Here is a 23,204-nt window from a genome sequence, read left to right on the forward strand (position 1 = left end):
GGGGAAAAAGCATACTTAGAGCACTGAGAATTCACACTGGGAAAGACCAGAAACAATGTACTTTCCTATAGGAGGATTCAATGAGTTGTAGTGTATTAACTTAGTAGGATATTAAATTTATCATTAAATGATAAACATAAGGCCCAATTTATAGTAAATATCAGAAATCCTCCAGATCAACAGCTTTTCCTAAAGGTAAGGAAACTGAGGTCAAGAGGGCAGAAGTGACTTGTCTGAGATTACGTGCATGTATGGAACCAGGCAAGGAATAGCCTCAGGGCTGCCTCACAGTCTGGTTCCCTTTCCACCATTCCAGAATATTCCAAAGGAAGGCTTATGCCTCACTCAAAAAATGAATTTTGAGTTTTGGGAGAACACAGGCAGGACATTAAATGCCATGAATTCAGGGCTTTAAATGCCTTTGAGTGACACTTGAGAGTGTCAGAGCATCTCAAAGGCCTTCAGTTCCTGGTAACTTTACTAGAAGGACTCAGCGTGGTGCTCCCAGGTCTTTTTTTCTGCCAGCTTTATTGAGGCATAATTGATTGATAAACTTGTAAATATTTAAAGTGTACAGTGCTTTGATTTGATATATGTATACACTGTGAAGTGATTACCACAAGCTAATGAACACACCTATCACTTTACATAATTACCTTTTTGTATGTGAGTGAGAACACTTAAGATCTACTCTCTTAGCAAATTTCAAGTACACAGTAGAACATTATTAATTATGGTCACCATGCTGCATAGTTCACAGGTCTCTCTGATACTCAAAGATCTCTTTTTTTTACAAAGAGCAAAGGGCAGGGGAGGTTGCTGCCCCAGAGCCCCGCAAAGGTGACAGTCTCTGTCTAGAATTTAATCATATTGTTTTTGTTTTATTTTTACAGTTGTGCTCTAATTATGGCTAGTCACACTAATTTCCTATTTCTAGTAGCATTATAAGATTTCTTTTAGAATAGCTTTATTCAAATAAAAAGGTGAGTTGTTTTAAGGAAAGATTTTGAAGCAAAAGCATAAAGGGATGTATGGATGTGGCAAAAGTTGAGAAGTGGAGCCAGAATGGAGGAAATGTGGAAAGTGCGACCCTAAGCCACATGACATCTAGAACGTTTGTCAGTGTTCACAGGGAACGGTTAGGTCAGAAAAGGAACTCAGAATTTTATGTGCTTGTTGATAGCAATTACCTAAAAAAGAGTTCGCATCCAGATGGCAATGCAAAGAAATAACAAAGGATAAGCTGAACAGGCAAGGAAGGGCTTTTGTTTTGCTTTGTTTGTTTTAAAAATAGAGGCTTGGACATGTTTGCAGGCTGAGGAGGAAGATTGGTCGAGAGATGGACATTTATTCATTCATTCCATATTAAACACCTACTTTTGCAGGAACTGTGCTAAGTGCTGGAGATACAACAGAGAGCAAAAACAGAAAAAGCCCTGGCTTTCAGGGATTTGCATCCTAATGGTGAAAGACAACCACAAATAAATAAACATATATTTTGTGTCTAGTGGCAGAAAATGTCATGGATAAAAAAGGCAGGGAAATGGAGATAGTATGATGGGGAGGGGACAGGATGTCATTTTTTGAGTGGGTGTTCAGAGAAAGGCTTACTGCTGAGGTACATTCTTGTAAGTACCAAATGAAGTGGGAGACTGAGCTATGGGAGAGATGAAAGAAGATTTCCCTAGGCAGAGGAAATAGCAAGTGCAAAGACCCTGAGGTGGTGTGTGTTAGAGAAACAGTAAAGTGTGACTGGGGTGGAGTGAGTAGGGGGAGAGCAGAAGAAGAATCAGAGATCATGTGTAAGGACTCTGGCTTTTCTCTGTGTGAAATAGCAAACACAGGAGGGTTTGGAGCAAAGAAGTGTCAGTGTCTGACTGGCATTGTACATGGAGAACCTTGAATGTTGAGTTGAGTAAAGACTTGCAGAGGAGCAAGAAGAGATGGGTGAGGAGGCTATTGCAATAGTCCAGACCACAGATCTCAGTGGCTCAGACCAGTATGGTAGTTTTTGAATATAAACATGAAACTGGTAAGGGAGTTAGAACAGTCCTTCCCCTAGGAGGGAGGAGATACAGACCATTGAGGAACAGAGAGGAGGAGGTGAGGGAAAGTGAGGAAGGTCAGGGGCAGGAGCTTGGGTACCTGGGAAACAGGACCCAGGTTTTCCTGTAGATAATGTCAGGAGAAGGGAGAGACTCAGGCAGAAAGGAGAGCAGGTCCTTGTTCCCTGACTGTTGTCCCTACTCCATTGTAAGCCCCATGAGGTTGAGTCCTTCCCCCATTGGTTCAACCCTATCTGCTGAACCCCCAGTAATGCTCCAATGGACACTCAGCCAGTTCCTGAGTGAATGAATGAATGAAATGGATGGGAAGAAGGTTGGATAGAAGATCAATGGAAAGAAGGGTAAGTGGATGGAAGAATGGATGGGAGGATGGATGGGTGAAAGAAGAGATGGAAGGAAGGATATATGGATAGCAGGATGAAAGGGTGTAATATACTAGGACAGGAGTAAGAATTCCCAGGTCAAAGTTATTTTAAAATGAAAGAATGGATGAAAGAGTAAAAATGTTTTGAATAAGTGCATTGGGGAATAACAGATTTCAATCAGATTTGATTGGATGAAAACCAATTTACAAGTCAAAGTTTCCTTGAAGGATCAGAGTTAGAGCAGAAGGAGTCGTTATTCTGAAGGGTTGTTTTAATCAAGCTGCCTCGCCTGACAAATGCAGCTCTTTACCCAGTATGGGGTGGAGAAAATTGCACTGCTCTTGGAGTTAGGGATCTGGATTCAAGTAAAGCAGTTCTCCTTAAGCAGGTACAGAGCTCAAAGCTCAGTCTGACAGAGCTCAGGCTTCTAGGGGAATATGGGCTGGAGAGAGATTGTCAGGCTCCCAGGCAAACAGAGAGCTAGCTACACTCCAGATTTAGGTAGAATCAAAGTTTTCAACATAAAATGAGTCATACAACAACCTTTCTCTTTGTTACACCTGAATTTATTTCTTCTTTTTTTCATTCCTTCAAGATACTCCTAGGAAACCAGGCTATTCTAATAGGGTAATTCATACTAAAGTGTTAATGGCTATTGGGGAATCAGCCATTCCACTACCCTCCACCAGTTTGTAGGCATTGAAAGTAAGACCCAAAGAGAAGTGACTTGATCAACCTGAAATAAACAGTAGGGTCATGGATAACATTTTGGAGATGATATTTGCATGGAGTCTAGAAGGTAGAGTATGTATTAGTGAGTAAAAGAGGAAAGGAGAATCTCAGGCAGAGGGAATAGCATGAATGAGGGCATAGAAATATAGAGTTCCTCAAGAGGTTCTGAATGCATGGGGCAGGGATGAGGCTTAGAGAAAGAGGAGGCTGGAAAGGCAAGATGTACCAAGTCACAAATGACATCGTGTGCTGAGTTAAGGAGTTGGGCCATGATCTTGTTAGCAATGGGAAGCTCCTGAAGAATTTGGAACTAAACATTTTAGAGGCAGTAAATTACGGTGGTTAAGAGCATTGACTCCACAGCCAGACTGTCTGGGTTCAAATCTTGGCTCTGGCTGTGTGACCTTGGGCAAGTTACTTCACTTCTCTGGGCCTCAGTTTCCCATCTGTAAAAGTGTACCTTCCTCATAAAGGTCTTGTGAAGATAGTCGTTGTCATGTAAGTGCTAAGAACCAAATCTAGCAGATACTAAGTACTCCGTGGTAGCAGCTATCTTTTTATCATCATTATCATCATCATCATCACTATTAGGTTTGAGGAAGATTCTTCTAATAGCTAATGTTTTGGGGTAGAAAGGAACAGGGTTACACTACAAATAAGAAGACCAGGTGCTGTTCAGCTGCAGTGGAGTAGACTATGGCCTGAATGCCAAAGCCAGCTTGCTGCCTGTTTCTGTAAATAAAGTTTTATTGGAACAAGGCCATGCTCAGTTATTGACATACTAGCTATTATTGCTTTCACGCCATAGCAGCAGAATTGAGTAGTTGCATCAGAAACTTATCTTGCCCTCAAAGCTGAAAATATTCACTACTTGGCCCTTTACAGAAAAACTTTGTGATCCTTCAGATTATCCCTTAGGGAAATTCAGCTTTGGGGCAGGGGACATGCTTTTGCCCTCCTCCAGCCATCTGGGGATTGCCCACCCTTCCTGAGCTCCAGATACACCTGGGTCTGCATTTCCCAGCAGAGTTATTCCGAACAGATTGATGAGGTGCTTAGATTGTCCCAACTCAATTTCCTCTTCCAGTAGTTTGTACGGCTTTATTGTTCTTTCACAAATTAAATTCTTGCATCTTCAAATCTGTAAAGGGAAAAAATATTGAGAACAGCCCATGACCTTTTTGGCAGTTTTCAATTTCTTTCCTCTTCATTTTTAGCTTTCATTACCCCCAGGATAGCATCTAATTATTTCTTGAATAATCACGTCTCCTGGGCACTGAGGAAATTTGAGAAATTTGCTCCTTATTATGTCTTCTAAATTAGTTTCTCTTCAATTTTGGTGCACTTTCTTTTGTCTTTTCATCTTAGTTCAGCCAAAAATAGTTTCTCAAATTGAGTGCTAAATTCTTCGGGATTTCATTCACTTCAATTAACTTTCCTCAAGACTCTCTTTGGTTTTATAAATGAGGTCTTTGCTCTTAGGCAGTTGGGCTGCCTTTTCATGCCAGCCTTGCCTCTAGTCTTCCTCCTTTGTGAAGAATGGGGGTTTTTGGGGGGAGTGTATGGGGAGGGAGAGGGAGAGTTTTTAAAGAGACAGAAAACCTGGTGTGTCTGGACTCTGCTACTTACATACAGAGGGAGGGTAGGCAAGTTGTCCTTAGTTTTCCTCATCTATAAAACAGGGGGAGATGCCTACTGCATTGATGGGCACATTGATGAGAGGTATCAGATGCAAGCAGGGATGAGGGCAACAGTCCTTTTTCACTGTTTCTGGGCCTCTAGGAGAGTCACCCATGGTCAAGGCCACTCTCAGATTCTCTCAGTCCAACGACCAAGCCCTTAGCACCAGCTTTACTTACAAGGGAAATGTAGAAAGCAATTGATAATACTTTATTACAATCATAATATTGTCTGTGTAGCAAAATGCTTTTCAGTTTACAATTGACTTGTGCAACCACGATGCTATTTCACAGCCTCCTGGAGTCCAGTCAGGTAGCCTGAGCCAAGGCATCAACCCATTTTACAAATGAGGAAATTGCTGCCCAGAGAGATTAAGTGACTTGCCCAAGGTCACACAGCTAACCAGGGGCAAAGTCACTTACGTTACTGAATCTCACCTTTTTCCTTGGCACATGCTCTCCGCTTCCTTTTTACTGTTTTTTTTTTTTGTGTCCAAGTAGAAAGCATTGTCTTCTTAAGGACCCTCTTGATGGGTGTGTAATATTCCAACAGTCCAAAAGCAAGGATTGGCCCAGCCTGAATTAGGAGTGTGTGCTCAAGAACCCCACTGGACATGAGGGCCCAGTCTGGGCTGAGATGTTGGAGCCCAGGAGCTGGGTCATGCTCCTCTGGGTACCCCCTGCTCCCAGCACATGCTGGGCTTACTCAAAGGGCTCAGAGAACACATAGTAAACTCCACACGTGAAGCTGAGGAGACTGGGTGCGAATCTGGTTCTACCACTTTCTAGCTAAGCAGACAAGTCCCCAAACTCTTTGAAGCTTCAGTCTCCTCACTTTTAAATGGGGGCCATGACTATTTTATAGGTTGGCAACAGGGTTCAACTAAGAGAACATGAGAACGTAACTGGCACCGTTTGTCATGTGCTGGGTGCTCAGCCATCACCAGGTCTCCTGTCTCTCCCTTTGCTGCTTCTTCGCACCCTCCCTTCCTTTCTCTTGCCCTGCCACCTCCTGCCTGGAATTCCACCATTAACTCCCTATTTCCTATCATTCTTTTTTGATCCATTGATCAGGACTTTTCATGAGACCAAGTTTTTAAAAAGTAAGAAGAGGAGTGGCTGAGGATGGGGACAGGACCCTATGAAGGAGAGACAGGGATAAAGAAAGCACAGAACAGAAGACAGTCTTCCATACATTCAGCCTAGACAAGCCTTGTTGGGGGGGGTGTTTTCCCTCTTTTGCCCTCCTCTCTCTCTTTAAAATATAGAGCTGTTTATAAAGTACAACTAAAGACCAGAAGTGTGTATACAACTGTTCCCTGGTAGAACTTTTAAAAATTATTTTTCTCCAAGAAGTGCCTTTTCCTCTAGGATTTGTACTGATGACCCCAAGAAGTTTTAAGAGTAGGAAGCCTCTATGGCATCATGGCTTAGAAGCCCAGGCCCTGGGCCAAGAGCCTTGAGTTCAAATCCCAACTCTGGCTCATCTTAGCTCTGTGACTCTGGACCAACTACTTCACCTCTCTGTGCCTCAGTTTCCTCATCTGTAAAGTGGGGGTAATGATGGTTCCTAGGCCACAGGTCAGTGTGGGGGTTAATGAGATAATGTGTGTCAAGCTTGGAGGACAGTGCCGGACACAGAGTAGTAAGGACTGTTAATAATAAAATTAAAATAAAAATATACATATACATATAATAAAATACATAATATATGATTTATATAACATAGAAATACAGTAATATGGTCTATGTAACACAACTGCAAATAATCATGAAAATACAGAAGGAGACATCATGTACAGTCCTTCCACCTGGCCTGAATGTCTCTGAGTGGACCAGGCAGAGAGTTGTTTTCTGCCTGTTTTCATTTTCTGATAGAGCATCAGCACTCCCCCATGCCACCCTGATCTCACAATGATCATTTTTAATGGGCGCCTAATAGTCCTCTGGGTCCCCTGCCCCATTGAGGCTGCTCCGGAAGCAGTCATTTTGCTGCTATGAATGACTCCAGCTGCACTTGCCCTTCGTGACCTGCAGGGCTTCTCTCAAGTCCTTCTGGTGACCTGCAAGTTGATGATTGCAGAATTGAGTATGAGAAAGACTTCTCAGGTGACAGGGAGAGTGGCAGCCTTGAGTCATCACAGAGGCCATCAAGGTTCCCAGGAGCTAGGCCCAGGCTCGGGGATGTTGAGGTGGAGCAGAGAGAAGCAGCTGCCCAGCCGGCTGCTGTGATGGCACTTAGCAGCACTGGGTGGCAGGCTTGTCCTGCTTTTAAGGACACTAGTGTCCCCACAGTACATCATGGAGTGAGAGAAGCTGGAGGAACCTCTGCTGACTTGAGCACAGCCCTCCTCTTCTCATGGCCTTCTGTATTCCCCAAGTCCTGGCCCACCTCTGCACTCACCTGGAGTGCTCACACCTTCTCAGTTCCTAAGGAGGGCTTGGAGTTGTAACAGCCCTCACCATGAATGGGCATGGGGCTCACCCAGCATTTCACGGGTTTAATCTCCTTTCATCCTTGCCACCAGCCATGGGGACCAGTAGTAGATCCACTTCACAACAGAGGAGACTGGGCCCAGAGAAGTCAGGGTACTAGCCTACCCGGGGAAGAAACCCAGGTCTGGTTCCAGAGTCTGTCTGTCAGAATTTCCCAACTAGTTCACTCACCTTGTTCACTACCTTGGCTCCAAGTGGTCAAGAATTAAATCTATTGAAGGGCAGAGGCTTTGCATTTCTTGAATATGTTTAGAGACTGGCATTTGATGTCCTCATTGATTCACCCAAATGCCCTTTCCACCAGGCTGTGTGACCTGTGAGGCAGGAGTCACACTCAATTCACCTTAGGGTCTCAAGCACCTGGCACACATCTGGGACTCCAAATGCTTATAGGAATGACACTTGAGCCCCAGATCTGCAGGTGCTTTTGGAAAGGGAGTTCACCAAAGGGAGTCACAAGCAGTGTCTTGGAGGCAAGTGGATGCTCTCCTCAAAAGTCAACTTGAAAATTGTGGGTCAGAGACCAGGACGGGACTTCCCATCTGTCCTGGTTGTCTGGGGCACACCACATCCTTCAAGGCTGGCCATTGTCCCATCTCAGAGATTGGGAAACCAAGGCAGTTGTATGTACGTATGAGGAGGTGCAGGAGAGAATAGGCAGCCTTCCCCCTCTGGCCAGGCTGCTAATGTGAGTCTTGCTACTTCTGCCCAGTTTCCTAGGCCTTCATCTGGCGCAAATCCTAAGCCCTGGTCAAGTCATTCTGAGCCCTTTCATATTGGCCTTATCTTCTCTGCCTCCAAGGAAAGTGCCCATTTCTGTATCATCCTGGGAGATGCTGCACTGTTTCCTCTTCGTTCTAATTTTTGTTGTTTGCATTGGGATTCCTTGGCATCTCTCTTCAAACTCCAGCTGGATGCAGTTATCCTACCAACGGTTGCCCATAAAGCCTCTGGCCCCACACTTGGCGTGGAATGGAGAAATCTCAACTACTCTCTCTCGCTTGCCTCTTCGGAGCAGTGTTGGACCCTGAACTGCCCTAACAGTTAAGATACCCATGACCTTCCTCTGCATGCCTGTTGCTCCGGGATGCTTCTGAGCAGTGAGCATCCTTCTCCTCTGACAGTTCTGCCACCTCTGTCAGCATGGCCAGAAGCTGACAATTGTCCAGCAGGGTCTGTGACCCCCAGCCCTGGCCTCTGCTGACACCTCATCTCTTTTTTTTATAGTATACATTTTTAATTGAGGTGTAAGTGACACATATTATTATATTGGTTTCAGATGTGCAACGTAGTGATTCATCAATTAATACATTACAAAATGCTCACCACAATAAGTTTAGTTGCCATCTGTCACCATACAAAGTTATTATAATCTTATTGATTACATTCCCTATGCTGTGCTTGACACCCCATCTCCATGTCTAGTATTCTCACCATTAGCATCCTTGCCATAGACATCTTTGCCTCAAGCATTTTTACTGAATAACTAATTGGTATAAAGCAGTTTCAGTGTAAAAGGCAAAATAATGAAAAACAAAAAAGGGGGACATTTAAAAGGATATAATGAAACATGAAAAAAATAACATAATTAGTTATTAATTTCCTCCTTCATTAGGAGAGGTATCAGTTTTCCAAATACTGGGGTACATATGTGTGACTGAGCTGTGTATTGCATCTTGAAAGCCTTCCACACTCTCGTTCCTTCTTGGCGTATTGTCACATGTCTGTTGATAGATGTTCCAAAGTTCTATGGTAAATGTAGGAAGAAATGCTAATGCTGTAATGCATTTGTAACAGAGCTTTGTTATCATTATAACTGCAAGTTTTCATTTCCTGCTATAGTGCAGTATGTAATTGGGCTTTACACTTTCTTATTTCACACCTCCAGTAAGTTTTATCACGGTTATTTTGTATCAAGTCCATATACTTACTTGTCAACACCCACTTCTAAGACCACCATGTCTACTTATCATGGTATAGACCATTTTGAGGACTAGCTATGATTTATACAATATAAACATGGGAATTTTGTCAATGGAGAAATGAAACCAAGCTGTCAACCAGTTATTTTATCTTGTATAGCAAAATTGCCTTATGGCTGATTAGTTATGCAGTGAAAATGCATGTGGAAGTTGTCTACAGCAAAGAAGTTTATGGCAAAACTACCTAGAGCCCCCCATCTCTTGTGTCAGCCCTGCCCAGACCCATCACAGACAGGACCATGTTAGCAGCTCCATAAATCATATGTGTGAGGCTTGTAAAGGTTTGGGGACAGCCCGCCCTGACCATCCCTGGCCCCCAGACAGCCTCTAATATCCCCTTCCCCTTTGGGAGATAGGCGTGTGCTCTAGGTCCTACCCTGAGGTCTGCTTAGGGCCCTGACTTGGCCCTCAGTTTCCCTCTGGGGTACCCCCAGATGCCATGCAGCAGTCTCCCATGCTGCCTAACCCCCTCCTGCATGCTGTCACCAGGGACTGGTCTTTCCTAGGAGCCACCTTCACTTGCCTCAAAGCGCAGCCTGAGCTGCCATTAGGTAACCACCCATCCAATGGGCTTGGAGTCCCACAGACGTGGGTTCTTGGCCCAGGTCCACCTTACTGCTGTGTGACCTTGACAGTAATCCCCACTTTGCAAGGTGGGTGGGAGGTAATACTTCATCAGTGGTAGCATTCATTCACTATATTCATTCACTATACTGAGTGTTTGGGAATACACACCTGGTCCTTGCCTTCAAGCTCCTTACACTCTAGTGAAGAGACACGCAATAACTAGACACTCAGCACAGTGATGACTGGCACCATGAAGAAATGTAGCAGGGTATAGGCCTCAAGGGGATGGGGGTGCTGTCTTAGCTGGGGATGTCTGGGAAGGTGACATTTGAGTGAGACTTGAGTCACGTTAGGAACCAGCCGCATGGCTCTCTGGGGAGATGGGCACGGCCATCATGGAGGGCCACAGCAAGGGGGAAGGCAGGGGAGATGGGATCAGCAAGGTTGGGGGAGGCTAGAGAAGGAGTTTTTGTCCTCCTCCAGGTATGGTGGGGCTTGTGGAGGGTGGAGAGCAGGCTGTAACATGACTCGATTTACATTTCCCAAGGTTCTCATTGAGGACCGAGTGACTGTTACTGGTCTGTGCTGGAATTGGGTGACAGCGCCACCCAGCCTCTCGGGCCCCTGCCAGGTGTGCACCTAGAAGGGGAAACCCTGTAGTGTTAGGGAGTGGGCACAGGCAAGCTCCCAGGGGGTCCTGGACCCCACGACCATCCGTGAGGCCTCACCTGCCACTGGCCCAAGAGCTCCCCTGGCCTGGGTCCCTCTGGTTCCCCTGAGGCCAGACAGACAGTATGAGCTCCCAGAACAAGGAGGAAGGCTTGAGGGCTCCACTGCCCACAGCCGACAATGGGCAGATCTTCAGCCTCCAGATTCAGATCCCAGGGTAACTTGGCTTTAGCAAGGAGGCTGGTAAAAGGGGAAAGGGGGTGAGGAGGAAGGAGTGGGCAGGGAAGGAACCCCCAGCATCTGCTTTACTGGAACAAAATTTCAAATTCTATGCACCGCTCATGCAAGGGGGAAATGATGTCAAAACCCTTCTGACCCATCAGTATTAGATGCCCACAAGTTCTGGGAGCTGGAAACAAAGTAGCTGTAGAAAAAAACTGCCCTAGTTCTGTAATTGGCTCCCAAGGCTCTGCTCAACAATTATTAAAATACTGACACGATATCTCCGAGAGAAATTGCTCCGGGCCCTATATTTATCATTTACATTGGTAAGACAAGCAAAGGCCTTTCTGTGGAATGTCAGCTATGGTACATTTCAAGGTCAGATAATTAATTTTATTAAGGAAGAGTCAGATTTGCAAAGGGAATAGGGACTGAGACGCGGATGCCTCTCGCTTAACAGAAACTTGCTGAACAGAACTCACGGGCTTGGAATGCCAAGGATCTTACTTACACTGTTTCTCTGAATGTGGTTCTTAAGGTGAGGCCCACAGACCCTCCTCTGCCTGAGATATACGGAGAGGGTACAGGAGATCCACAAGTCTCCTGAAACTGTAGACAGAGTTCTGTTTGCTTAAGCTGCTGTACATTTTTCTGGGTCAGTGGTTCTTGAGTGTGAGACTATAGCAGCAGCCCCACCTGGGAATGTATTAGCAATGCAGATTCTCAGGCTCAGTCCCTGACCCCCTGAATCACACACTCAGGGACTGGGGCACAGTCATCCATGTTTAATGAGTCTCCCCCAGGAGATTCTGATGCACATTCCAGTCTGATGCTCACTAAGGCTGTGCTCAGAAGTAGAATACAGCAGCCAAGAGTGGGGCCTTGGGACTCACACTGACCTGGGTTCAAATCCCAGCTCAGTAGTAGCTCTGTGAGCTTGGACAAGGCACTTAACCTCCCAAGCTTCTGGTTCCCCATCTTACCATAGATATAATAAAAACCCCAGGATACTGGGGGAACTTCTAATGTGGTAGTGGTGACAGGTTCACAGTCTTCATCAAATAGAAGTCATCATGATAACAATGATAAGGTCTTTGAGGAGGAGAGTGGTGTGAACAGCAGTGTGGATCAGAAAGACAACCATGTAGGATGGCTGAACACCCGAGGGGTTAGAGGAAGCCGTCTCCAGAGATTTGGCTTGTAGCTAGAGTGGCAGCACTGAGAACGGGGTGGGGTGTGTGTAAAAGAGTCATCAGAGGTCAAGTGGACAGGGCTTGCAAATGACTTGATTCATTCAATAAATATTGATGAGCACCTACAGTGTGCCAGGCCCCATTCTGGACCTGCCTGTACAGATGGCAGAGTCCCTGCTTCATAGAGCTCATGTGCTTGTAGGGAATATAGTCAGTGAGCAAGTAAATGAATGTGTAGTGTGTTCAGGGCAAGGCAGTGAGGGGGCCTGGAGAATGGATCTGAAGGTCTCCAGGGTTCTTACCTCTGTGAAACTAAACTCCTTCATGCAGGACCATTGTGAGGAGTTGATAATAAAATCAGTGTGACCAAGTCTGGCACAGAGCAGTCTCCAGGAATATGTTCACCCTTGTCCCAAAATGGCCACTTGATACCCCCCGTGACATCACATGAAGATTCTAGCCATATCTCCGAACCAGAATCAGCTTGAGCACTGGAAATAGCAGTTCGGATGGCTTGCAACCAGTATCAGTGCTAAAACAGGAGGCAATTTTTCCAAGTAATGGACACTAAGTGTCCACCAAGGATGATGGACTTAAGGGACACAGAGAAGTGTAACTGTCCCTATGCCCAGTAAAAGTCCAGGCCCTGCTGTTCACCAGCTTTGGTGTTCACTCCAGTCTCCTTGGTGAAAGAAGGCGAGATGTCCAACAACAGGTTAGCTTTATAAAGTACTGATAAAGCTAAATTTCTGGAACATGCAAGGTGATGGGATCCAGAGCTGACCTTTGATAGAAATGGGAACCTTCAGTAGCTAGAGCAGCAGGAAGAGCAGGGACTGTGGGTGCAGACCATGGGAAACTGTAGGCTCAGTGACTGCAAGGTGATTAGTGAGATTCCCTCTTTAACTTGGCTGAGCCTTGGTTTTCTCTCTGTAAAATGGGAATAATCTTATTACCTACTGGGTAGTTGTGAGGATTGCTTGATGGGATGTTGTACAGGTCTGAGCACAGTGCCTGGAACAAAGAGTCATGAAATGGTAGCTACTATTAATGTCTATATCAATATCATTATCATTGTCATCAGTATCAGCAGGGGAAGCTGTGCCTTAGGGCTATCCAGAGGGACTGGCTGAGTCATGATTCATTCCTCTCGGATTCGGTCGAGGACCCTGGGAGTGTAGCTCTCTGTCAGTCAGGCCTACACAGAACCAGAAGCCCAAGGGGAGTGGGTAGTGAGCTTTGGAGAACTCCAGGTTGGTGGCAGCAAGGAGCTGAAAAAGGCTGAATTGTGGTCACCTCTTCATGGAAGCTTTCCCAGGTCAGTTTGGGTGCTCCCAGAGCTCCTCGTGTTTACTTTTAGGGGGGGCACAGACCTGCTATGGTGTAGTAGTTTGTCCCTCCAGCAGACTGAGAGCTCTTTGATGTTAAAAGCCTGGGATGATCCATTTTTGTACCTCTGGGGTCAAGCATAGTTACCTGATATACAATTGTTGCTTGAGTGAACAAAGAATGATGCCTAAATGAGTGGGAGTAAGTGGGCTGGGCAGTCCAAGGAGAAGTACATTTGGGTTGGGGGTGGTAGGGAGAAATTGCTCTCCCTGGGAAGGATCTTTCCGTGGACACAAGGGGGCGCCATCGCTGCAGAGCCTTGAGAGGGGAGGCTGAAGCCATCGGGACACTTCCAGTCAGACTGACAAATGCTTAAGTCAGAAGGTATCTATCTATCTGGTTCTTCTGGGGTGCACAGCAGCTTCTTCAAAGCTGAGTGATGGGACAAGAGGAAGGACTTGCTAACAATGACAGCTTCTGATCGAGGGTGGTGAGCTCTGCTCTGCTGCCAGTGTGCAAGCAAAGGCTGTCCTCAGGCCGAGACCCCTGGAGTCAGGCCAGGCCTTTTCCTGAGATACCCAGGGGTATCGCCAACACCTGCCCGAACCATTTGAAAATAAGTTGTTAACATGATTCCCTGTGACCCCAAATGTTTTGTGTGTATTTCTTTCAAGCAAGGACATTCTCTTCCTTGCCCCAAATACCCACATCAGGAAATTAACATCAGTGCATTATAACCATATAATCCTCAGGCCTCATTCAAGTTTTACCAACTATCCTTGTCCCCAGTGATGTCCTTATAGCAAAGGATCCAGCCCTGGATAGCATCTCTTTTGTCTCCTTCCTTCTAGAACAGCTCCTGAGTCGTCTTCAGTCCTGCATAACCTTCACTCTTTCAAAGATTACAGGCCAGATGGTTGCAGTATACCCATCAGCTTCAGTTTGGCTGCGATTTCTTCATTATTAGATTCAGATTGCTCATTTTAGAAAAATCACAGAAGAGGTGTAGCCTTCTCATTGCCTCCTGTTGGCAGCACCCAATTTCTGTTTGTCCCATTACAGATCACGTTAACTGGGATCACTTGACTAAGGTGGTGTCTGCCAGGTTTCTCCACAGTAACATTCTTTTTTTAACCTTTGTCACCAAAAAGTATTTTGCAGAGGAGGTATTTGGGAATTATGTGAATATTCCATTCCCCATCAAACTTTCACCCACTGGTTGTAGCATTTATTCCTGATTCTTGCCTGATTATTACTAAGACAGTTGCCAAGTGGTGGTTTTCTGATTCCACCATTCCATCTAAATTCTAAATTTATCAGTTAGCAATCCTACTGTAAGGAAAAGCTTTCTCCCCTCCCATTTATTCATTAGTGTGTGTGTATGGACTCAGGGGTGCCCATTTTATTTAAAGGGTCATAATCCATTACTGTTATTATTTATTTTGATGCTCAGATTGTTCCAGATTTGGCCAGTGGGAGCTCCTTCAGGCTACCTCGTGTGCCCGTTTGACATGCCCCCAGCATCCCTTGAATACCTCCTTACTTTGTGGCACAAGATACTGCAGGCTCACCTTGTATTCATGCCCCTATTTTCTCTGTTTGGAAGGAGCATAAGTTTATTTTACTGCAGAGGTGCATTTTGCAAAATGTTGCTCAAACTCCCCAGCCCAGAGAAGCCTCAGTATATGGAGATAAGGGACTGGAATCTTCAGTCAGACTGACCTGGGTTCAGGTCTCTGCCCTTACTAGCAGGGTTTCCTCAGGCAAGTCACTCAACCCCTGTAAGCCTTTCCTTGTAAGATGGGCATAATAGTCCTACTACTTCACAGGGGAAGAAACAGGGGCACCCTCTCCTACAGGTGTGTGCCACCGTTTTAAAACTGCCCCAGCACTACTATGTCGCCAATAGCCTGGAAGAGAACAAGGGGATTCCCGGGTGTGCTGCAGAGTGCAGAGGGTAAAGACCCCGACTCAGTGAGCTCCCCCATGGTACAGCTCTACCTGTCTGAGTTACCACTTCAATTCTTCCAACAGGACTGAAAATTTATTCCCTGTCATCCAAACCTTATTGATGGGGAAACATGACATTTGCAGGAGTAAGACATGCATGGGGTTTTGTGAGGGGGATTCCTCACATCTCAGCAATGCACTGCAAAGTGGGTGTGGGCCCTGAAAGCCTGGCTGCAGGTAAAGTGCCTTCATGCAATAAATGCTCAATAATTCATAACTACTGCTATGTTTCTGCTCTTCAAACAGTCAAACAAAGCAGGCAAATGCTGCATTCTGGAGCATTCCCAGGGGTTCATAATGCAGATCAGGATAATACAGATCCTGGTAAGGCAGACTCTGCTTCCAGAATGTGGGAATTGACCCTCTCTTATCTCTGAACTCTCCACAGTGCCAACAGCTTGTCACATAATTGACGCACTGTAAAGATAAAATAGACCAGCATCCCTCCTCCCACCTGGATCTCCCCACACACTAACCATTCTTCCTTCTCATTTTCCTGTCCTTATGCCATGGACCTGTCTCTCAGCCGTGTGGGTCAAATTTTCTTTTTTCTGCCCTCCACCTTCTTCAACCTTTCAGGCACCTCTGTGGTCTCCCAAACACATCACGCATCTCCCACTGTCTCTGCAGTGGTCCAGGTGTCCATCTCTCCTGACTTTGCTGGGTCTCAGTCTACAGGCTGCACATTCCGCCCCCCACGCCCGCCAACCCTCCCATGCATCCCACACACTGCATTTCAAACCCTTCAGTGAATCTGTTGCCTACTGAAGTCCATGCCGGCCCCTCAGCCTGGCATTCAAGACCCACAGCCTTCCAGTCCTGTCCCCGGGTAGAATGCAGGAATCCATGGTGTACCCAGCTTGTCCCTAGGCACCCTGCTACACCCCAATTTTCTTTAATAAATTGTAGGTCCTTTTTTATCCTTTCCCTTTGAGCTCATTTGCATCTTTATATTCAAAGTGGCTTATAGTTGGGGTATTTATACTATTTAAGTTCTATGTGATTATTGATATGATTGGGTTTAAATCGACTATCTTGCTATTTGCTTTCCATTTGTCATGTTATTCTTTATTCATTGTCCCCTCTTTCTGTTTATTTTTGGGCCAATTGAGTATTTTTTTTTTTTATTGAAGGGTAGTTGACACACAGTATTACATTAGTTTCAGGTGTACAACACAGTGATTCAACATTTATATACATGATAATTCTAGGTACCAGCTATCACCATACCAAGTTGTTACAATATTTTGACTATATTCCTTATGCTATACGTTACATCCCGGTTACTTATTTATTTTACAATTGGAAGTGCGTGTATATATATATATATTTTTGTGTGTGTGTGTGTGAGGGCATCTCTCATATTTATTGATCAAATGGTTGTTGACAACAATAAAATTCTCTATAGGGGGGGTCAATGCTCAATACGCAATCATTAATCCATCCCAAGCCTAATTTTCATCAGTCGCCAATCTTTTGAAGCTTAACAAACAAGTTCTTACATGGAGAACAAATTCTTACATAGTGAATAAGTTACATGGTGAACATTACAAGGGCCGTCATCACAGAAGCTTTTGGTTTTGCTCATGCATTATGAACTATAAACAGTCAGTTCAAATATGAATACTCATTTGGTTTTTATACTTGATTTATATGTGGATACCACATTTCTCTCTTTACTATTATTATTTTTAATAAAATGCTGAAGTGGTAGGTAGATACAAGATAAAGGTAGAAAACATAGTTTAGTGTTGTAAGAGCAGATGTAGATGATCAGGTGTGTGCCTGTAGACTATGTGTTAATCCAAGCTAGACAAGGGCAATAAAACATCCACATATGCAGAAGATTTCTCTCAGAACGGGGGGGGTGAGGTTCTAAGCCTCACCTCTGTTGATCCCCAATTTCTCACCTGATGACCCCCCTGCGACTGTGCCTGTCTTAGGTTGTTCCTCCCTTGAGGAATCTTACCCGTCTCTGGCTAACCAGTCATCTTCCGGGGCCATACAGGGAAATGTAAAGTTGGTAAGTGAGAGAGAAGCCTTATTGTTCGAAAAGGTTAGCTTTTTACTTCTTTGCATATTTATGCCCTGTGGCTTCTATGCCCAGTATTTGTCTTGAGGTGTCTTTACCCCTTGGAAGAATTATGATACTCAGTAAATTCGATATATGGCACAAATTCTATTTAAGGGTTGTAATTAGGAAGGAAGAAGAAAAGCTATAGAAGTAGCAGGCGGAAGAAAACCTGGGGAGATTGATTATTTCTTTGACATATCTTCTTGTAGAGTAACTTCAGCATGTATAGTTTTTAAACTACTAAGTAAGTTGTGCACACACATTAACATAGTAGGAGTACAGTTACATAACCAAAGCATATCTGTAATTACCAGCCATCTCCAGTGAAACCAAGAAAACCAGTTAGGCACCTTAGGCATTTGTGAAAACTTATCTATGATATGGTGGATAATGTCCAACTGAACTTGAACAGTCTGAGAGAATTCAGATAAATTAAAACAACCCATTCCTGGGGACTGTTCACATCCCATATGTTCTTTTAACAGTAAATAGTCTGTAGTTGTAAGATTTTGGAGTGCTACAATTTGCACTTCTCCTAATTCTTGGTTGAGTTCCAACCATATAGATCCAGTCAAATTTGTTGTTTTACTGTATGCACAGGCCAGCTTAGATATCTCCTTCTTCATTCCCATGGCAAGTCCAGGAACTGGTGGGATGAGTGCATCTACACCTGTAGCAGTGCATGGATCTTTGTTGGGGTTTTTTTGATGATCATCTTCTGGCATGAGTCCTCCCGAGAGTGCTGATGTTGAAAGTTCTTTTTCATATCGTATCTTAGTTCATTTTCGGGGTAGCCAAATTAGGCTTTGATCCTCTGTATAAACACAAACAGACCCTTTGCTTACACTTTTATATGCCCTTTATATCATTGTGTAGAGCTCATTGGAGGTCACCACACAGGAACTTCTTTTTTTTTTTAACATTAATCTACACTTACATGACGAACACTTTGTTTCCTAGGCTCACCCCTATACCAGGTCCCCCCTATATACCCCTTTACAGTCACTGTCCATCAGCATAGCAAAATGTTGCAGAATCACTACTTGTCTTCTCTGTGTTGTACAGCCCTCCCCTTTCTCCCACCCCCCTATGGATGCTAATCTTAATACCCCCCTTATCCCTCCCTACCCACCCATCCTCCCCAGTCCCTTTCCCTTTGGTACCTGTTAGTCCATGCTTGAGTTCTGTGATTCTGCTGCTGTTTTGTTCCTTCAGTTTTTCCTTTGTTCTTATACTCCACAGATGAGTGAGATCATTTGGTATTTCTCTTTCTCCGCTTGGCTTGTTTCACTGAGCTTAATACCCTCCGGCTCCATCCATGTTGCTGCAAATGGTAGGATTTGCCCTTTTCTTATGGCTGAGTAGTATTCCATTGTGTATATGTACCACATCTTCTTTATCCATTCATCTATCGATGGACATTTAGGTTGCTTCCAATTCTTGGCTATTATAAATAGTGCTGCGATAAACATAGGGGTGCATTGGTCTTTCTCATACTTGATTGCTGCATTCTTAGGGTAAATTCCTAGGAGTGCAATTCCTGGGTCAAATGGTATGTCTGTTTTGAGCATTTTGATGTACCTCCATACTGCTTTCCACAATGGTTGAACTAATTTACATTCCCACCAGCAGTGTAGGAGGGTTCCCCTTTCTCCACAGCCTCGCCAACATTTGTTGTTGTTTGTCTTTTGGATGGCAGCCATCCTTACTGGTGTGAGGTGATACCTCATTGTAGTTTTAATTTGCATTTCTCTGATAATTAGCGATGTGGAGCATCTTTTCATGTGTCTGTTGGCCATCTGTATTTCTTTTTTGGAGAACCATCTGTTCAGTTCCTCTGCCCATTTTTTAATTGGGTTATTTGTTTTTTGTTTGTTGAGGCGTGTGAGCTCTTTATATATTCTGGATGTCAAGCCTTTATCGGATGTGTCATTTTCAAATATATTCTCCCATACTGTAGGGTTCCTTTTTGTTCTATTGATGGTGTCTTTTGCTGTACAGAAGCTTTTCAGCTTAATATAGTCCCACTTGTTCATTTTTGCTGTTGTTTTCCTTGCCCAGGGAGATATGTTCAAGAAGAGTTCACTCGTGTTTATGTCTAAGAGGTTTTTGCCTATGTTTTCTTCCAAGAGTTTAATGGTTTCATGACTTACATTCAGGTCTTTGATCCATTTTGAGTTTACTTTTGTATATGGGGTTAGACAATGGTCCAGTTTCATTCTCCTACATGTAGCTGTCCAGTTTTGCCAGCACCATCTGTTGAAGAGACTGTCATTTCGCCATTGTATGTCCATGGCTCCTTTATCAAATATTAATTGACCATATATGTCTGGGTTAATGTCTGGATTCTCTAGTCTGTTCCATTGGTCTGTGGCTCTACTCTTGTGCCAGTACCAAATTGTCTTGATTACTATGGCTTTATAATAGAGCTTGAAGTTGGGGAGTGAGATCCCCCCTACTTTATTCTTCTTTCTCAGGATTGCTTTGGCTATTCGGGGTCTTTGGTGGTTCCATATGAATTTTTGAATTATTTGTTCCAGTTCATTGAAGAATGTTGCTGGTAGTTTCATAGGGATTGCATCAAATCTGTATATTGCTTTGGGCAGAATGGCCATTTTGACGATATTAATTCTTCCTAACCACGAGCATGGGATGCGTTTCCATCTGTTAGTGTCCCCTTTAATTTCTCTTAAGAGTGACTTGTAGTTTTCAGAGTATAAGTCTTTCACTTCTTTGGTTAGGTTTATTCCTAGGTATTTTATTTTTTTTGATGCAATTGTGAATGGAGTTGTTTTCCTGATTTCTCCTTCTGTTGGTTCATTGTTAGTGTATAGGAAAGCCACAGATTTCTGTGTGTTGATTTTGTATCCTGCAACTTTGCTGTATTCCGATATCAGTTCTAGTAGTTTTGGGGTGGAGTCTTTAGGGTTTTTTATGTACAGTATCATGTCATCTGCAAATAGTGACAGTTTAACTTCTTCTTTACCAATCTGGATTCCTTGTATTTTTTTGTTTTGTCTGATTGCTGTGGCTAGGACCTCCAGTACTATGTTAAATAACAGTGGGGAGAGTGGGCATCCCTGTCTAGTTCCCGATCTCAGAGGAAAAGCTTTCAGCTTCTCGCTGTTCAATATAATGTTGGCTGTGGGTTTATCATAGATGGCCTTTATTATGTTGAGGTACTTGCCCTCTATTCCCATTTTGCTGAGAGTTTTTATCATGAATGGATGTTGAACTTTGTCAAATGCTTTTTCAGCATCTATGGAGATGATCATGTGGTTTTTGTCTTTCTTTTTGTTGATGTGGTGGATGATGTTGATGGACTTTCGAATGTTGTGCCATCCTTGCATCCCTGGGATGAATCCCACTTGGTCATGGTGTACAATCTTTTTGATGTATTTTTGAATTCGGTTTGCTAAAATTTTGTTGAGTATTTTTGCATCTACGTTCATCAGAGATATTGGTCTGTAGTTTTCTTTTTTGGTGGGGTCTTTGCCTGGTTTTGGTATTAGGGTGATGTTAGCTTCATAGAATGAGTTTGGGAGTATCCCCTCCTCTTCTATTTTTTGGAAAACTTTAAGGAGAATGGGTATTATGTCTTCCCTGTATGTCTGATAAAATTCCGAGGTAAATCCATCTGGCCCAGGGGTTTTGTTCTTTGGTAGTTTTTTGATTACCGCTTCAATTTCGTTGCCGGTAATTGGTCTTTTTAGATTTTCTGTTTCTTTCTGGGTCAGTCTTGCAAGGTTGTATTTTTCTAGGAAGTTGTCCATTTCTCCTAGATTTCCCAGCTTGTTAGCATATAGGTTTTCATAGTACTCTCTAATAATTCTTTGTATTTCTGTGGGGTCTGTCGTGATTTTTCCTTTCTCGTTTCTGATACTATTGATTTGTGTTGACTCTCTTTTCCTCTTAATAAGTCTGGCTAGAGGCTTATCTATTTTGTTTATTTTCTCAAAGAACCAGCTCTTGGTTTCATTGATTTTTGCTATTGTTTTATTCTTCTCAATTTTATTTATTTCTTCTCTGATCTTTATTATGTCCTTCCTTCTGCTGTCCTTAGGCCTCATTTGTTCTTCTTTTTCCAATTTCGATAATTGTGACATTAGACCATTCATTTGGGCTTGTTCTTCCTTTTTTAAATATGCTTGGATTGCTATATACTTTCCTCTTAAGACTGCTTTTGCTGTGTCCCACAGAAGTTGGAGCTTAGTGTTGTTGTTGTCGTTTGTTTCCATATATTGCTGGATCTCCATTTTGATTTGGTCATTGATCCATTGATTATTTAGGAGCGTGTTGTTTAGCCTCCATGTGTTTGTGAGCCTTTTTGCTTTCTTTGTACAGTTTATTTCTAATTTTATGCCTTTGTGGTCTGAAAAGTTGGTTGGTAGGATTTCAATCTTTTGGAATTTACTGAGGCTCTTTTTGTGGCCTAGTATGTGGTCTATTCTGGAGAATGTTCCATGTGCACTTGAGAAGAATGTGTATCCTGTTGCTTTTGGATGTAGAGTTCTGTAGATGTCTATTAGGTCCATCTGTTCTAATGTGTTGTTCAGTGCCTCTGTGTCCTTACTTATTTTCTGTCTGGTGGATCTGTCCTTTGGAGTGAGTGGTGTGTTGAAGTCTCCTAGAATGAATGCATTGCATTCTATTTCCTCCTTTAGTTCTGTTAGTATTTGTTTCACATATGTTGGTGCTCCTGTATTGGGTGCATATATATTTATAATGGTTATATCCTCTTGATGGACTGAGCCCTTTATCATTATGTAATGTCCTTCTTTGTCTTTTGTTACTTTCTTTATTTTGAAGTCTGTTTTGTCTGATACCAGAATTGCAACACCTACTTTCTTCTCTTTGTTGTTTGCATTAAATATCTTTTTCCATCCCTTGACTTTAAGTCTGTGCATGTCTTTGGGTTTGAGGTGAGTCTCTTGTAAGCAGCATATGGATGGATCTTGCTTTTTTATCCATTCTATTACTCTGTGTCTTTTGATTGGTGCATTCAGTCCATTTACATTTAGGGTGATTATTGAAAGGTATGAATTTATTGCCATTGCAGGCTTTAAGTTTGTGGTTACCAAAGGTTCAGGGTTAGCTTCTTTACTATCTTACTGTCTAATTAACTCACTTGTTGAGCTATTATAAACGCGGTCTGATGATTCTTTATTTCTCTCCCTTCTTATTCCTCCTCCTCCCTTCTTCATATGTTGGGTGTTTTGTTCTGTGCTCTTTTTAGGAGTGCTCCCATCTAGAGCAGTCCCTGTAGGATGCCCTGTAGAGGTGGGCCGTGGGAGGCAAATTCCCTCAATTTTTGTTTGTCTGGGAATTGTTTAATTGCTCCTTCATATTTAAATGATATTCGTGCTGGATACAGTAGTCTTGGTTCAAGGCCCTTCTGTTTCATTGCATTAAGTATATCATGCCATTCTCTTCTGGCCTGTAGCGTTTCTGTTGAGAAGTCTGATGATAGCCTGATTAGTTTTCCTTTGTAGGTGACCTTTTTTTTCTCTCTGGCTGCCTTTAATATTTTTTCCTTGTCTTTGATCTTTGCCATTTTAATTATTATGTGTCTTGGTGTTGCCCTCCTTGGATCCCTTGTCATGGGAGTTCTGTGTACCTCTGTGGTCTGAGAGGCCATTTCTTCCCCTAGTTTGGGGAAGTTTATGGCAATTATTTCTTCAAAGACATTTTCTATCCCTTTTTCTGTCTCTTCTCCTTCTGCTATTCCGATGATGCGTATATTATTCCTTTTTGATTGGTCACTCAGCTCTCTTAAAATTCTTTCATTCCTGGAGATCCTTTTCTCTCTCTCTATGTCAG

Source organism: Manis pentadactyla, chromosome 1, assembly GCF_030020395.1.
Source record: "Manis pentadactyla isolate mManPen7 chromosome 1, mManPen7.hap1, whole genome shotgun sequence".
In the NCBI taxonomy this organism is placed as follows: domain Eukaryota; kingdom Metazoa; phylum Chordata; class Mammalia; order Pholidota; family Manidae; genus Manis; species Manis pentadactyla.